General features: G+C 32.7%; 2 long non-coding RNA genes and 1 pseudogene across 2 annotated transcripts; 1 reads left to right on the top strand and 2 right to left on the bottom strand.

Moving 5' to 3' along the window:
* Positions 1-8,730: 8,730 nt before the first annotated feature.
* On the bottom strand, positions 8,731-9,816 carry LOC149401880 (uncharacterized; annotated as a pseudogene).
* A 643-nt stretch (positions 9,817-10,459) lies between these two features.
* LOC149401879 (uncharacterized) lies at positions 10,460-12,073 on the bottom strand. Its single transcript, XR_016296220.1, has 3 exons — positions 11,875-12,073; positions 11,672-11,736; positions 10,460-10,850 (listed from the first exon to the last, which is right to left on the bottom strand). It is a non-coding gene; the product is annotated as an uncharacterized LOC149401879 (long non-coding RNA).
* Positions 12,074-16,206: 4,133 nt separating this feature from the next.
* On the top strand, positions 16,207-16,750 carry LOC149401878 (uncharacterized). The gene is made up of 3 exons (XR_016296051.1): positions 16,207-16,296; positions 16,398-16,518; positions 16,598-16,750. It is a non-coding gene; the product is annotated as an uncharacterized LOC149401878 (long non-coding RNA).
* Positions 16,751-17,140: the final 390 nt, after the last annotated feature.

Genomic DNA, 17,140 nt, shown 5'->3' with positions numbered 1-17,140 from the left:
GAAACGAATTTCTCATAATTAAAAATTAATAAATTCTCATAATTACAATTTCTCGTAATAAAAATTAAAAATGAAATTATTATATTAAATGAGAGTACATTTAACAGAATAAAGATATATATATATATATATATATATATATATATATATATATATATATATATATATATATATTGTTGGTGAATCGGGCGCGCATCAGACACGAACAATCGCTCTGATGCGCCTCGTATGGGATGATTCCACCATATAACCATATTAATGCGGAAAAATAATTAATTACGCTGATCATAAGCTAATTAAATTATGGTTATAATTAACAAGATCTAGTTATGTTTAATTAATTTAATTCACGAGAGCATATTTATCAAGCAATCGATTTGAACGAAAAACGAATACTTACATTGATTTTCGGTTCAGCTACAGAACGCTCCTAAACCAATCGCGTACTCCTTGCATCGTCTTGATGAAGGACTCGAGGATGACACCTTAGTCTTCCGAAACGTAATCTCCGAGACGAATAAGAAAGATGAGTGAGCATAGTCTTTATCTCACTAGATCACGAAACTAGGTGTTTCGAGATCTCTCTCTTATTTTACTAAGAATGGAAACGAATTTCCGAGGGGAGGGAGAGGAAATTTCGCACGGCCAAGGGTGAGCCACGAAATTGTTAGGTCAAAATCCTTACTTTTTGCCTTCTCATGAACCTCTATTTATAGTAGTAAAAGGAGATATTCATTGAATCTTCCAGAATATTTTATTTCCTTTTATTGTGTTCACACTGGTGGATTAAATGTAGGCCCTTGGATCTCAACAAGTGAATCCTACTTTTTCTCTCATCCATCAGATCAATATCTATGGGATATTATTCTCTATTTAAATAGAGAATATTTTATTTAGTGAGAAAATAAAGGAGAATATATTATGTTTGGCTGAACCGTGCCTGTTAAAGGGCCTGGACTCGGCTTAGAGTATAGGTCCTCAAGTCCGGCATGGCCGGGGCCATCAAAAAAGCTGAGTTGGGGCCTGGCCCGGTTCGGGTCCAACCCTTTTAAAATAAAATAAATATTTTATTTTTGTTTAAAATTTATGTTTTTATGTTTACAAAATACTTTTGATATAAATTTTTTTTACTATTTTTTTGTTATTTTGATTAAAAGTGTATATTTTGAATTTTAAAAAATATTTAGTTTTTTTTTATGATTATATTTTGAACATTTTAAGGCGGAGTTTAGGCCCTCTTCAAGCTTGAGCATGTGCCAAGCCCTCGGCGTCGAGGGTTTGGCCCTGCGTTGGGTTAAAGATCTTATTTGTTAGTCCTGATCAGACCCGTCCCTCTAATAAAAAGGATTTGGATGGGCCCGGACACGGGTCTATTTTGGGCTTGAAAAAAAGGGCCGACCCGACCTTCTTTTTTTTTTTTTTTTTTTTTTTTTTTTTACATCTTTAGACCTATACAATGTTTATATTTGTATGGTGATTGAGTATTATTCTTAATGGTGTATGATAATTATTCACTGAATTCAATCATAAATATTGAATCCCAAAGTGTCACGTCCTCTTTTATTGAAGTTTTTTTTTTTTTTTAAAGTCCTCTTTTATAAAAATATATAATAACTCAACATTTAAGCACTGTTAATAACTTATAACCTGAAGTGAAATTGATGGAACCTTATACCTTACAAACAAGGATTTATTATATAAATCCCCCCTGAATTTTTACACGATTAACACAATGCCCCCTAAATTTTTAAATCTTACAAACGTTTACCTGATACAAATTTACTTAAATATCCTTTTCATTATATTACTTATTTAATTCATATTTTATTTATTATTAAGTTCCATTCTTCTTCTTTTTTCTTTTTTTTTTTCTCTTGGTCTGATACTCAAACCTCTCAAACACATTTCAATCCCTCCACTTCATCCATCTTGACCGCGCAGTCTCAAAAGCCTTCCCACACACAACCTCCTCGAATGGAACACCACCGGGCGAATCGGGCTCGCATCAGACACGAACAATCGCTCTGATGCGCCTCGTATGGGATGATTCCACCATATAACCATATTAATGCGGAAAAATAATTAATTACGCTGATCATAAGCTAATTAAATTATGGTTATAATTAACAAGATCTAGTTATGTTTAATTAATTTAATTCACGAGAGCATATTTATCAAGCAACCGATTTGAACGAAAAACGAATACTTACATTGATTTTCGGTTCAGCTACAGAACGCTCCTAAACCAATCGCGTACTCCTTGCGTCGTCTTGATGAAGGACTCGAGGATGACACCTTAGTCTTCCGAAACGTAATCTCCGAGACGAATAAGAAAGATGAGTGGGCACAGTCTTTATCTCACTAGATCACGAAACTAGGTGTTTCGAGATCTCTCTCTTATTTTACTAAGAATGGAAACGAATTTCCGAGGGGAGGGAGAGAAAATTTCGCACGGCCAAGGGTGAGCCACGAAATTGTTAGGTCAAAATCCTTGCTTTTTGCCTTCTCATGAACCCCTATTTATAGTAGTAAAAGGAGATATTCATGAAATCTTCCAGAATATTTTATTTCCTTTTATTGTGTTCACACTGGTGGATTAAATGTAGGCCCTTGGATCTCAACAAGTGAATCCTACTTTTTCTCTCATCCATCAGATCAATATCTATGAGATATTATTCTCTATTTAAATAGAGTATATTTTATTTAGTGAGAGAATAAAGGAGAATATATTATTTCCTTTTAAATATATTCTCATATATTCTCCTAAATACTTTCCTTTAAATAAGGAGAAAATAAAGGACAATATCTTATATTATTCTCTCTCATTTATTTAAATAACTAAAGAGAAAAAATTGGTAAATACCAATTATGAAAATTTCGAACTTGATGGCACACGTCCAAGGGGATTTGCGCAAATTCCTAGTGCCAAAAACCCTAATTCGATTTTCATATTTTGTGCAAGGCCCAATTGCTTAAAACCCAATTAATTATTTATTTAGTTGGTCCAACAATAAACAAATAATTAATAATTGTTTATTTACTTGATCAAACAATAAATAAACAATTCTACCATAAATATTTATTTAATTCTGCGAATACCCGTTTTTCAGAATTAATGCTGTCAATCACAATTACAGCAAGTGAGATTAATAATGATATTACTAAATTCGATAATAAGATTACTTTATTAGCATTATATGATTAGTGGGTTGAGTTCTAAACATATATATATATATATATATATATATATCAGAAAATAAATTAATAAATACAGAGGGCGACTAAAGCTCCACAATCTTGACCAAAGCCGGAGGTCGGAAGAGGAAGAAGAGGAGCGGCGGAGGGACCGAGGAGGGTGTTGCGCAAGGGGTCACGCTGCGGTCGTCGGACGAGTCATTGTTACGGGGTTGGGAGACTAACATTGGCGCTGGCGAAGAGAAGTCCGCCGAGAGAGAGAGAGAGAGAGAGAGAGAGAGAGAGAGAGAGAGAGAGAGAGAGAGAGAGAGAGAGAGAGAGAGAGAGAGAGAGAGAGAGAGTATCTGGACGAGTTGACGGAGCTGTGGAGGAGGTCAGAGCGTGGTTGTTCAAGGAATTGTCGGTGATATCAAAACTACCATCGACTTGTCAATCCAAGTCAAAGCCCAATTCAATTTTTTATTTTTTAGTTCGCTATCTCAATAATTTATGAAAGTTTGAATTCTCGGTATGTCCATTTGCTGATTCTTGGTTTCTGGAGTGGTAAAGCTCTGCAAAGTTATCCTTAAAATAATATATGAATAACATTAAAAAAATCAAATAAAAGGATATTTAAGTAAATTTGTATGAAATTATCATACATTATGTTAAAAGTTAGACTGAATGGGTAATTGTGTAACAATTACAAACTTTAAGGTAAACCTTTGTAAGGTTTGAAAATTCAGTGAGTATTATGTTAATGGTGCAAAAGTCGTTGAGAAATTGATGTAATTAATCCTAAAAACAATAGTCCATTGTCCGGTCAAGTCTATGATGAAATATTGGTGTAAATAATTCTTTCAGACGTGTTTGAAAATGTAAATATATTTTGAATTACGTACCGTAATATATTTGATTCCGTGGAAATCAAAGTAGTGTGAGACTTGACAAATATCTAAAGCAGTGTAAATCTAATCCAAGAAATGATATATAAAAAAGTGATCATATACAGTGGCGGACCGACGATGAAGGGCCCAAGAGGCCTGCCCCCCCCCCCCCCCCCCAAAAAAATTCAGGCTTAATTTTTTTTTTTTTTTTTCCGGCCAAAATTCAGTTTTGGCCCCCCCGCCGCCCCCCCCTCCCGCCTTCCGAGTCTGGATCCGCCACTGATCATATATATATAGTACGTGTGTAGGAAAGAGCTACGACAGAGAGGCATTATTTGCTGTCTCACTCTTTTAGTTGTGACGAGTTTGTTTACACGCGTGTTGCTGCAGGATAATTCTAAAAGTAGTAAATACATTCTAAAATACTTGACTCTTTATAAATTAAGAAAGTTTAAGAACAAATATAGGGTAAAAACTAATTTATAATCACGCCAAGATTTAACAATGATCTTTGGCAACGATAAATATAGACATAAAAGAGATATGTACATTGAAGAAAATGTATTTACGACGTCTGATTTTCCTTTTCCTGCATAAGAATTGAATAGGAAAAAAGAAGTTTATATTGCTGTAAGTGTAAGTAAAGTTGTAATAATAAGTAGTACAAATGAATGTAGGTATGTAACATGTACCTGATATGTTCAATATTGATCGTTTTCTTGATGTTGTTTGCCGTTGACAATTAATGCTGTATTTGTTGGATGCTGGTTACAACTCCAATTACGTTTATATCCATGAAAAACTATAAATTGCAAAAAAAATATAAAAAATTAAATATATATATATATATATATATATATACACACACATAGATAATAAGCATTTAAAAAGAAATTTGTAGTCGATAGGCAATATTATAAACTAGCCAAAAACAAAGATTATGTATGCCATTTAATTGCAAGATGGCAGTACTCAACTTCCTTATTTACACTGCGATTTAATTGTCTTTTTGGCGTTACGTTTTTTTTCGTATCCTGAGCTCCAACTGGTGCATATATGATTTGATAAAATTATTAATATAAAAAATGGGAAAATATTTCATAGAATGATAGGTAAAAATCAATGGGAATTTAGAATAAAACAATTCATACCTTAAATAGTTATATATACTTACATCTTCATCACCCGAAACATAGATGTGACATATAGGTCGGGCAGGGGTAAAGCTTTGATGACCCAACTTCTTGAAAACTTCCCCGTGATTACATTATGTTGTTAGTTTTTTTTTCTTCATGTTATTAGTATTCACGTTATGTGCACAGTCACAACAATAATACATGAGTATTTATGATATATAAGAAACGAATAAAAATGATATTGTGGTTTTTGCTATTTAGTACTACTTAGAATTTCTTTGTAAACAATATTTTTTTATCATATTTGGATATTTCTCCATGCATTTATGAATTAATATAAACAATCCATTCGGTGATTTAACTCTAGATAAAGCTACGTATAATTGACCATGAGTAAACATTTCATTTTCTATGTTCAAACCAATTTTATCAAGAGATTGTCCTTGACTTTTATTTATCGTCATGGCATACGAAATTTTGACAGGAAATTGTCGTCTTTTTAATATGAAAGGCCACTTTGATTCATGTACATTCATTTCTATTATAGGAATATATACTTTTTCAGTTGTGTTATCGGAGTTAATGATTTGGCCTTCAATAATTCGGTTATTTAATTGTGTGATTAAAAGTCGGGTCCCATTACATAGTCCTAAAGATTGATTTAAATTTCGCAATAACATAATAGGCGTTCCTATTTTCATATTTAATTCATGTGGTGGTATTCCGTTAAAGTTTAATGTATTTAGAAATTCCTCTGGATATAAAAGATTTAGTTGTTCAACATTTCCATATGACGGCAAAATTGTATCATAACTATAGTAACATTTTGAGTCTGTTGGCACTAAAGATAAAATATATTGATTTATTTGATCAACAGTTTTATTTTTTAGGGCTACAATTGTTCTTTGTTTCAAATAATCAATATTATTAAAATTAGCCATGAAATTAGTATATATTGAATGAAAAATCATTTGAATTGGGTCTGAATCATAATGCAATAAAAAAATTTCTGGTATTTCAATCCATGTGGCATCTTCATTTTCCGAATCTTTGATTCCGTCTATAATACCATCGCCAATGTTTAAAATCCATTTAGAAAACTGAGTAATTTCTTCTTTTTCTTCTTGTGATATATTATGTCTTGTAAGCCGCATATTATGTTTTAAAGTTAATATTTCAAAATGTGGCCACAAGTAAGAATTAGTTAACGTTGCGTCAATTATATGTTCTTTAGATCCATGTGTTATAATTGGTAAAATTTGACGAAAGTCGCCACCTAATAGTACAGTCATTCCTCCAAATGGTGTGTTGTAGTTATTTCTCAGATCTTGTAATGTTTTATCTAAAGCTTCAAAACAATATTTGTTATTCATTGGAGCTTCATCCCATAATATAAGTGACGTTTTTTCAATTAGTTTGGCTAATTGTGTTTGCTTTTTTATATAACATGTAGAAAATTTATCTATCGATAATGGTATTTTAAATCGAGAATGTGCTGTTCTTCCTTTAGGTAGAAGTGCTATTCCAGATGATGCGACAGCTAAAACAATATCATTATTTGATCTCATTTTACTTATTATAGTATTCGAAAGATATGCTTTCCCTGTCCCTCCATGTCCATAAACAAAAAATAATTTTTGATGGTGGTGTCTAACTGAATCCAAAACTTTCTCATAAATATTTTTTTGTTCTTCATTTAATTGGGAAACTAATTTTTTATTATCTTGTTTTAATTGATCTGTATTGTAATTTAATTCATCTCTTAAAAGCTTGTTATTTAAATCATCAAGTAATGATGCTTTTGGTAGGGGTAAATTATAATTGCTCAAAGTTGATGAATTCATATTTAATAATTTCTCTAATTCATATAATACATAATCATATAATTTATTTTCAGGTATTTTGAAGTTTCTATTGTTAAATACTTTTTGAATTCTATGTATGATATCATCTGTCATAAGTTTCCAGTGTTTGTTAAACAATTTTATTGGATCATTTACATTGCAAAATAAAAGTAATAAAATAAATAATTGTCTCAATTGAGTTGATGTTGAGATGAATGCGGCTTCCAAAATCGACTCATTCCATTCCTTATCATCACCTAGTAATCCTAATGCATTACATGTCGATTGAAATGTTGGATGAGTTAAATCATTAATTGTTCGTATAGATTCAAAGCTAGTAGCTCCTTTTTTATTATTTAAAAGTAATCGTAAGTAATATAACTCTCCAGAATTTGGATGAATATAGTATGTTCGTCCAATTGAATGACCAAAACGTCGCGGAGTCCATATTTTATCTTTGTTGTTCCAAACCCATTTTTTTGGAAACTGTATATATGTAAGCTCTTTTGCTTCATCATTTGATTTGTTTATCGTCATCCATTCAGTTAAAGTTGTTTTTTGAATTCCAGGTTTTTTAGAATATTTTCAAGACGTTGATTTGAATGATATGTAATATTTTGTGTATGAGGTAAATGGATTGATAATCGTTGAATAGATGGTTTTCTATGATGTATAGGATATTCATATAATCTCCATATACCTTCATACGGTGTGATGTAATGATAATTAATATAATTTTTAATTTCATCAACTTCATAAATATTTATTTCTGTAAAATTTTCTGAGCATATATTATTTTCAAGAACTGTTCTTATACGGTCTGGTCCTTTTGTTAAATATTTAAATAAATATTTTATTAGCATTGATTGTGTACAAACCTCAGTATTGACGTGAGGATGAAATTTTAGACACAACTCTCTATTATAAGGTACAACGAATCTATTATCTAATTTGATATGCTCTTTTTCTGAATAAAAATTTGTGTTTCTCCGTTTGTAGTTAATAATTCCATTTTCAGCAACAGTTGTTTCATTTTTAATTTGTTTGGGAAACATTTTAGAGCACATCGAATTCTTCATACATGCATCGTTTGTTTTAGCAAGACCACATGGCCCATGAATAATAAATTCGGTGACGATATTATATCCCAATAAATCAGAGGTTGGGTCTGGTATTTCTGCTGAAATTAATTTATCAATTTGTGATGGATTGTGTATTTTATTTTCAGGATGTAACCAAAATAAGAAATGACAATGTGGTAATCCTCTTTTTTGAAATTCCACAACATATAAATCAGCAATTATTGGTCCGAATATAGTTCCTGATTTAATAATTAAAAGTATTTGATCTGATTTAAGTTTAAATACTCTAGCTATTATATCAGGTCGATCTTCAGTTTTTTGGCCAGGGATTATAGATAGCGCTCTTCTAATTTCTGACCATTTTGGGTTACATGTAAACGTTACAAATAAATCGGGATTTCCATATTCTCTACAAATCGTCATCGCATCTTGATAATTTTGTACCATATATCTTGGACTTCCTGTAAATAGAAATTATGAACTTAATATGAACCACCAGCAAAAAGTATTATTTAATTAATAATCTAATCCCGCACATATTAAAAAATTAAACCGTAACTGAAAGAAGAAGAAGAACATAACCAAAGGCATGCTTGCTATTTTTCGCCTATGTAAACGTTTGGGAAGACCCAACAAATGATAGCCGAAAACAAATATTAAAATAATGAAGCATTTCTCTTATTTCTGATAGCGCTCTTCTAATTTCTGGCCATTTTGGGTTACATGTAAAAGTTACAAATAAATCGGGATTTCCATATTCTCTACAAATCGCCATCGCATCTTGATAATTTTGTACCATATATCTTGAACTTCCTGTATGACTCGATGGAAGAATGATCTTTTTTCCAATTGTATTTGCATCAGTATCTCCCCTGTGAATAGCATCTTGGATACCATGATAGATTTATGATCTTAAAGTTTTTTTTGATTTTTTCTAACAAAATCTAATCGATCTTCTTCTACCGAGGCATACGCATCAACTAAATATTGTTGAAATAATCTACCACTTCTTAAAAGAGTACTTTTTAAAGTAGAACGTTGTTGTATTTGATAGCAATAAAGAGCTCGCATTGGAACTCTTTTACGTAAAGGTTTATTGTTCAAATGATCTGTATTCAATTTTAAGTCAGGTCTGAATCCGTCTTCACCATAGGGAAACAATAATGGATATTGTAACGACATATATGATGGGTGTAACTTAGTAACTCTTTGTAGATCATTTGATTTTGTTTCAACTATTATATCCTTTCCTTTTTCATATTCTCCGATGTCACCAACTATTAATCCACCAATGTCATTTGATGTTGGTAAATCATATTCATTAGAATCATAATTTCTTCGGCCGAGAAGTCGAAGTTTCATACATGGCATATTTGTTTCTTTGTATCGATCTCTTATCGTTCTAAAAGTTTGAACTAATATATTTGTTTCATCCAACATGTTAATCAATTTTATGATAATTGACTGTAATAATTCTCGAAAGGTCGTCGAATTTAAGTGTTGAGAGTCTATTTTGAATTTCATTTTCTGTGTCATATATGTATAATTGTGCAAATCTCGGAGGTTTATTATCAATTGGCAATAGAGACCCCAATAAATGATGCACCTGGCCACTTATTTTAAAAACATATGGACCGCGAGAATTATTTATGTTTGAATCTACACTTGCTCCAAAAGATGTAAAGGCTAACATCAAATTTAGTGTTCGCGTATGTTGTTCTTATAATAAATATTTTTTGATCCACCATTAGATTGTAATAAATCATCTAATATAGGAGGACTATCTTTCAATAGTGGTAATTTCACTTTACCTTTTTGACAACATAAATTATATTTTGGTAAACCACTATCTGTTGATCTCTCCTTGAACCAAAATAAAGCACCACAATATTCACAGTCTCCCAAATCTAAATATGAAGTATTCAGTGCCGATGTTATTTCCGGTGATGATGCTATTTCTGGTGATTCTGATTGCATATTAGAAATTAATGATATTCTTCTTTGGGTGTGACGGGGTAAAATTGGTATTTTAGAATCAAGATCTGAAGTCCCAGTTCTTGTCGTAACATGTTTTTTAATCTCATAAGATTTAGGGCGTTTATTTTTCCCGGGGCCATCATCACTTGATTTTGGATTTCCACGTTTTCTACCCATTATTCACGACAGCTAAGAAAAAGAAAACAAATATAACAAACAGTTACAAATTTACCAAAAGAATTAAATTTATTAGCCAAGCTGATTAGTTATATACACCAAATAAGTTGGTCATTATAATACTTCTATTTTCTATTTCTATATATATATATATATATATATATATATATATATATATATATATATATATATATATATATATATATTCCCTTATCAATCTAGACCTGTATTCTTATTTCGTAAAAAAGTTAGTTATATTATTTTTCATTAGTATGATATTGAAGAAGAGGAAAATTCAATACGGAAACAAAATCTAGAATACGTAAATAATGTAGCAGCAATGTCGACCAGAAAACGACCAGAATGGCATATTCATGTACTTTGAAGCAATACGAACAATATAAGACCAACGATCATGTAAATGTCTGTGGTTAAGAAAGAAAATGACTTACTTGTGCACGTTGGAGCAGCTACTATGAGACCAATTACCAGTAAAGTCCTCTTGTTTAGAAATGATATATGCAGAATTTCTGATGCTTGTTCGGCGTAAATTATATATTTTTTTGTGTGCACCTGAAAATATAAACCATTTTCAAAACCAGTATCATAACAAAATAGGCAAATGTAACAAAATGACTTCGTAACTCTTAAGCAAAAAAAAAAAAAAAAAAGACAAATTGTAATGGTAGTGAACGTTCACTATAGCATGTAAAATTGAGGCTATGAAAAATAAAATAACAGTAAAGATATTATTAACGACGGTATCTACGATGCCGTAAGAAAATAATAGAAATTAAAGCTTTCTAAAAAATCAAAAACAGTAAACTCACCAACGAAGAGGATCCCAAATCAGCCAAATATATGTCCATTATCATATATATTATTATATGCGAAGGTAAATATATGCTCATTAACCCATTACCTACTATTGCGAAGGCCTATTAGTTACCAAAGAGTACTTATATATATGTATATGTATGCCGATTAAATATGCACATTATAATATCTCCGAAGTTTATGAGTAAATAGAAATTATGAACTTAATATGAACCACCAGCAAAAAGTATTATTTAATTAATAATCGAATCCCACACATATTAAAAAATTAAACCGTAACTGAAAGAAGAAGAAGAACATAACCAAAGGTATGCTTGCTATTTTTCTCCCATGTAAACGTTTGGGAAGACCCAACAAATGATAGCCGAAAACAAATATTAAAATAATTGATAACAACATATAAGGGATAGATCTCATAAAAAAACATGTGAAAATAAGAGAATGTTTGGGCACAATAGTAATTCAAATTCTAAGTATATATTGCTATATTATACGATTATGAAAAGAACACAAAAACAACCAATATATTTATTTTAAATGAACAATAAATGACTTACGTTGATAACGATGATAAAGAGTTTTGTTGGTACTTATAAGAGACCGTCGGGCTAGAAACGTTAGTCTGCGTTGAAATGAAATAAAAATTACGCACGAAAGAAAGAAATTATCTTATAAAATATATTGGATGTCACCATTAACGCATACGGAGTAAAAACCAGAAATAAACATATATAACGTATATATTTGAAGAGTATAATACCAGGTATTAAATACACCTACAACGGAGAGCTGTATATATTGATAAAGGTTTTTTTTTCCTTGTTTTAAACTTTTTTTTTTGTTTTGTAAATGGAGACGTATATTTTTTTTTTATCAAATAAATGGAGACGTAATGGTTAAGAGGGGAAGAGGCTCTGGGTAGAAGAGAGGAAAAATAAAACTTAATACGATAAGAAAAGTGTGTGTGAGAATGTCAGTGAGAAGCATTTATTTATAAGTATTTGAATTATGTCGGCCGATTTTTTTTTAATTTTTTTTTTAATTCGCCACATATGGAAGAATATGTTGATCCGATAACCTAAATGACAAACTTAACCGCTTCACGTTTTTTTTCTCATTAAAAAAGAAATATGTAGATGAATGGGCTAAGCTATTGTATATATCACCGCCTTATATGGATAGTAAACACCGCTAACAGGTTTTGGGGTTTGTTTTTTTGCTTGTGTATGTCAGATAACTTGTCAAAGGCGGTTACATATACACAAATTTACTTGACACAGCTGAGCCATTATTCTAATAAAGAATGAAAAGTTAACCACAACGTGGCATTCAATCCATAGCATAGATATTAAGTATCTACGCTCCTTAAACTCCTAACCACGCTCTGCCACGTGGAAATCCTTTGCCCCCTTCCTTGAGCGCCACGTGGCGAAATTTTTACTAGTCTCTTAATGAACTCTTAGTGACACGTGGATTCTTGCTGGTCTTCTCAGCTTGATTTTCTTGACCTGTCTTCTCCTCTTCTTCGACCTAATGTCCATGGTTCTTTAAAAAAAAAAAAAAAGGAACCTAAAGGAGGAAATTAAGAGGGTTGCGGCAAAGATAAAGCTTCAAATCACGCTCTTTCTTGGAATCAGCGGACTCGCAAAGGCGAGGGGTCTCTGTCTTGTGGCCTCCGGCGATGGGCCGCTGGACGACGGTGGCGACACTGCCGCAGACGCAGCAAACTCATCTGAGACGACTCTCTGATCGTGAAGAGGCGCTTGTGGAGGTTGGCCGACTCCCCGTAGGCCAGCAAACAGTTCATCTCCATCTCCCCGAACTTGACTCAGCCGAACCGCTTCCGGTCCGACATCGGCCGCGCTTTTGTCACGCCTTCGTGGTTAGTTCTATCCACTCTAATCTCCTTCAATGTTCGTCTTTGACAGTGATTTCGTTGCAGTCGCGGCCTAAAAGCCCTCTCTTGTTATTTTATCTTGTGTGTTGTCTTGATTATATCTTCTTCTCTTATTATCAGCCGTAATTTCAAACAATTCCAATTACGCACAACTTGGTTGTACGGCTAGCGCGCGGAAGAAGAGGATCTTGTTTTTAAATGAAAAAAGAAATAAAAAACGTCAACTTCTATTGTGCACGGCTGCTGACTCCGGTATGCAGGGTCGACCCCCAGGCGAGCTCGACCTCCAGGCAGGGTCGACCTCCAACCAGGGTCGACCTCCAGGCCAGGCTCGACCTCCAGGCGAGCTCGACCTCCAGGCGATCTCGACCCCTAGGCGAGCTCGACCTCCAGGTCTGTATCTTTTTTTTTTGTTGTTATTTTTTCTTGCCCAGGGCAATGGTTTAGTGGCAAGGAAATGGAACTAATGTGGTTTCAATTAGGAAATAGGTTTTCTGGTCCATTTTTTAAGATATCAAGTTAGTTTAAAATATTTTAGTTGCAAGTCAACTTGATTAATAATCATGTCAGCTTAATCTTATCTCATGTCACTTCATCAATTAAAATAAGAAGAGACACCTAATAGAATACCAACAGCCAGCCTCTACAACTTTTGCTATGGTGTGGACTATAAATTAGTGTACCTTAATCTGAGTACTTCATATATGTCACCTAAAATATTATATTTTCTTTTGCTCTCTCAGCTCTCTACGTGATGGTTTCAAGGTTAGTTTACATGGTGTTAGAAAAGTATCCCTTTTTCTTCAGATTTTTTTTACATTCTATTCAATCTTCTTTGTGATTGTACGTGTGTCAACAGTTCTGAGATTACCTCAAACAAATATAAGTTGATACCTGAAATACAAAAAGATGAACTGGGCTGGACATCGAAAGTCGTTATTGCGGAAAAGACAACACCCCGTTCTTCAACTCGAAGCCCTGTCAAATACCAATCGTTGATTTTAGTAGACCCGGAGGTTTTTCATCTTTCTTAACAAATGTTATTAACGAATATTCTCTGCTATATTTACCTTTGTTGTTGATTTTGTCACAGGGAAACAAAATACGGGCAGCGATGTTTGATTCAGCGATTACAGCTTTCCAAAACAAACTCCAACTGACTAAAACATATCTCATCTCAAATGCATCTGTTAAGGAAGCAAAGACAGAGTACAAACAGTGCCATGACGAACTGTACTGGACTCTAAATTCGCGAACAACGATTCAAGAAGTAGAAGAAAACCATGCAACCTTATTGGAATCGACTTACAGCTTCACACCTTTCTCAGATCTTCAACTTCATATGGACAAAATGTCACACATTAGTAATACATGCTTACAACCTGTGGTTCTTTTCTTGTTCACTTTCTAAAATCTGTGTCACTGCAACATAATTGACAAAATACATGTGCAGATATCCTCGCTGCTGCTATAGACATATGTCCAAAGAGGAAAATCCAGACGATATCCTCTACTACAAGCACAATACAAGAAGTGGTTCTTCTGAATGCATAGTGAGAATTTCAAAATTCTGAAATTACATATTTGATTGTGCATACTGTACTTGCTGATTGACATAAGTATAGTACATAAACAGTCAATTATTTTGCCAACCCTATTTGTTCATCCTAAACGAGGAAGACTTATTATCCGAGTAAGGGAAAAGAAATATATAAATGGACAAGGGCTATTGAACAGCATTTGAATAGTTGAATTAATACCATTTTTTTGTACCTATATATTAGCTCTGTTTGACATACCTATCTCCAATTATATTTTTTTTTCCAACAAATTAGTAGCAAATATATAAACTTGATATTCTGTCATCTTAATTTTTTTATTTGTTTTAAACTTTCGTCTGTAACGCGATATAAATAACTTTTGTCACGAACATGATCCAATTAATGGAAGTAAATTGACCATTTAATCAGGATGGAGCCAGAAACAATTTTTAGGAGTGCCATGTATCTATATTTTTTTTAAAAAAAAGATAAAAATTAATTATAAATCGTAGGACATACAAACTTAAACTTGATAAATGAGTTAAAATATATTTCTTTTTATTAAATAAAACTTTAGCATGATTCTTAATTATAGAGGTATTAAAGGGGGTCTGTTTTAAAAAATTTCATCTTGGTTCACCATTTGTAGTCGATTCAACAAATCCAAGTCACAAAATAGAGCATCTATTCGATTCCTCTAACTAAGTCAGCACCTGTTATTATTCTGTGACAATATCAATAAATTAACAAGATAGGAAAGGCATTTTTCATATTCAATTATGCACGTAAAATCTGCTATCTATTTAATAGCATATATTATTTTATATATCAATTTTTTTTTCATAAAAAATTTCTTAATATTATTCCTTATTTTATGCCTGGTATTGATTCATACTCCAGAATATTTGTTTCTATTTACAATGATGACATGACTCTTTTGCTATTTCATTACCGAAGGTTTCAAACCATGACTTTAACGATGTGGGATTCTTTCACTAAAAATGAATGCGAAACACGCTCAAACATTATTCATAGAAGGCCAATTATTGCTACCATTCAATTACAAGTTGTTTCTCACAATGGTTAGTTCACCAACAATAACATCCTTATTTGTATGTATCTAAAAATAGAAATGCGAAATTTACAATGTTTATATGTGTTTTTATTTTTATTTTCAGGAGCTGTTAGTGTTCAGACGAAACCTACGACATGCTTCGTCATTGAACCTGAATTCGACACCGCAAAGCAACTTCGCGGATGGTCTAATTTCTTACACAACACACATGCCAAAAAATTTAAATCTATTTTTTCTTTAAGTTCATGTTCTGTTTATTATTTTTATCTCATCTCTTCCCATTGACTTTTAACAGGATCATCGACAACTCTAAAAAAATTGCTGATCTGATTGACGACAAAAGCTATGAAGCTTTATCCATTCCACTTCGTCCTCCTCCTGGTGATCAAATTATTCCAATCAGTCATGTGCATGATATGGCTCTGATGGTATGAATGCTTAGACATGTTTGTCATATCTTTTTTTATTTACATTTACATATATTAGACATGTTTCCCTTTATGTACAGAGATCGGCATTTTGGGTGAAGGGCAAGTTGAAAGTCACAGACTTTAAACAACCATTTTGGTACGTTTCTTCCGAAAGATGTCACAGAGCAACTGGATCAGTTTTACAAACCGTGTTCGAATGTCTTTTATGTGATACTCCACAAGCAAGAGCTATTCCCTGGTTCGACCAACTAACTTTCGTATTTCCTGTATACAAATAACGAACACTTCTTGACTCTCTACGGTAGTAAACAAATAACAAATTATTCTACCATGTTCTAGGCCTAGAATTGAAGTGGATATAGAAGACTCAACAGGGCTCATATCAGCTACTCTCTTTGGAAAAACTGCTGAAAACATATTCTCATGTCTAGCAACGGACATCGTCGATGCAACATCGATGGTAAGTTACAAAGTTGATCAAACTTCATATTCTTTTGCTACAGCTTTACGACTTATTCATGTTCGTATTTCTTAATTAGGCTCCTAATCAAGCGCCTCCACAGTCCTTTTTTGAGCTGTCATACAAGAACAACTTCCTTGTGTATATCAAAGCTCCAAAAAATGATATGCCTACTGCCATGAGAACAAAGTTCACGGTTGTTTTTGCTGCTGAAGAAACTAAAGACATTGGACATGACACTCTACCCAATATCTCAACATCTGTTGTACTCATCGAACATAAGTCTGAAAAGCAAGATGACCCAGTCATTATTCCAACTCAGACAAAAGACGTAGAATCGAATGAACTTTCGGTTCAAAAATCCGTTGAGAAATATAAACTCATATCTACACCATCCCAACCCGAGGCACAACAAAGTGACGGTCACTCCTCCAAGGTCAGAGCTTCTAACCGTGAAGATCTCAACACCAAGCTCAAGAAGAAGGCAAAAATCGAAAGAAAAACAAACTAAAGTGTTACTTTTGTTGAAATCGAACTATGGTTTTTGATGACTTGCCCTTGAATCACTCTGTGTAATTGTAGCTATATTATGTGGGCTGTTTTTGAAGTTTTTTTTTGGATA

Source organism: Urtica dioica, chromosome 3 (genome assembly GCF_054948205.1).
Source record: "Urtica dioica subsp. dioica isolate 48M chromosome 3, U.dioica_male_clone48M_v1_H2, whole genome shotgun sequence".
Taxonomy (NCBI): domain Eukaryota; kingdom Viridiplantae; phylum Streptophyta; class Magnoliopsida; order Rosales; family Urticaceae; genus Urtica; species Urtica dioica.
Note: the sequence above shows the minus strand (reverse complement) of the source record. Positions and strands in the feature narration are given on the sequence as shown.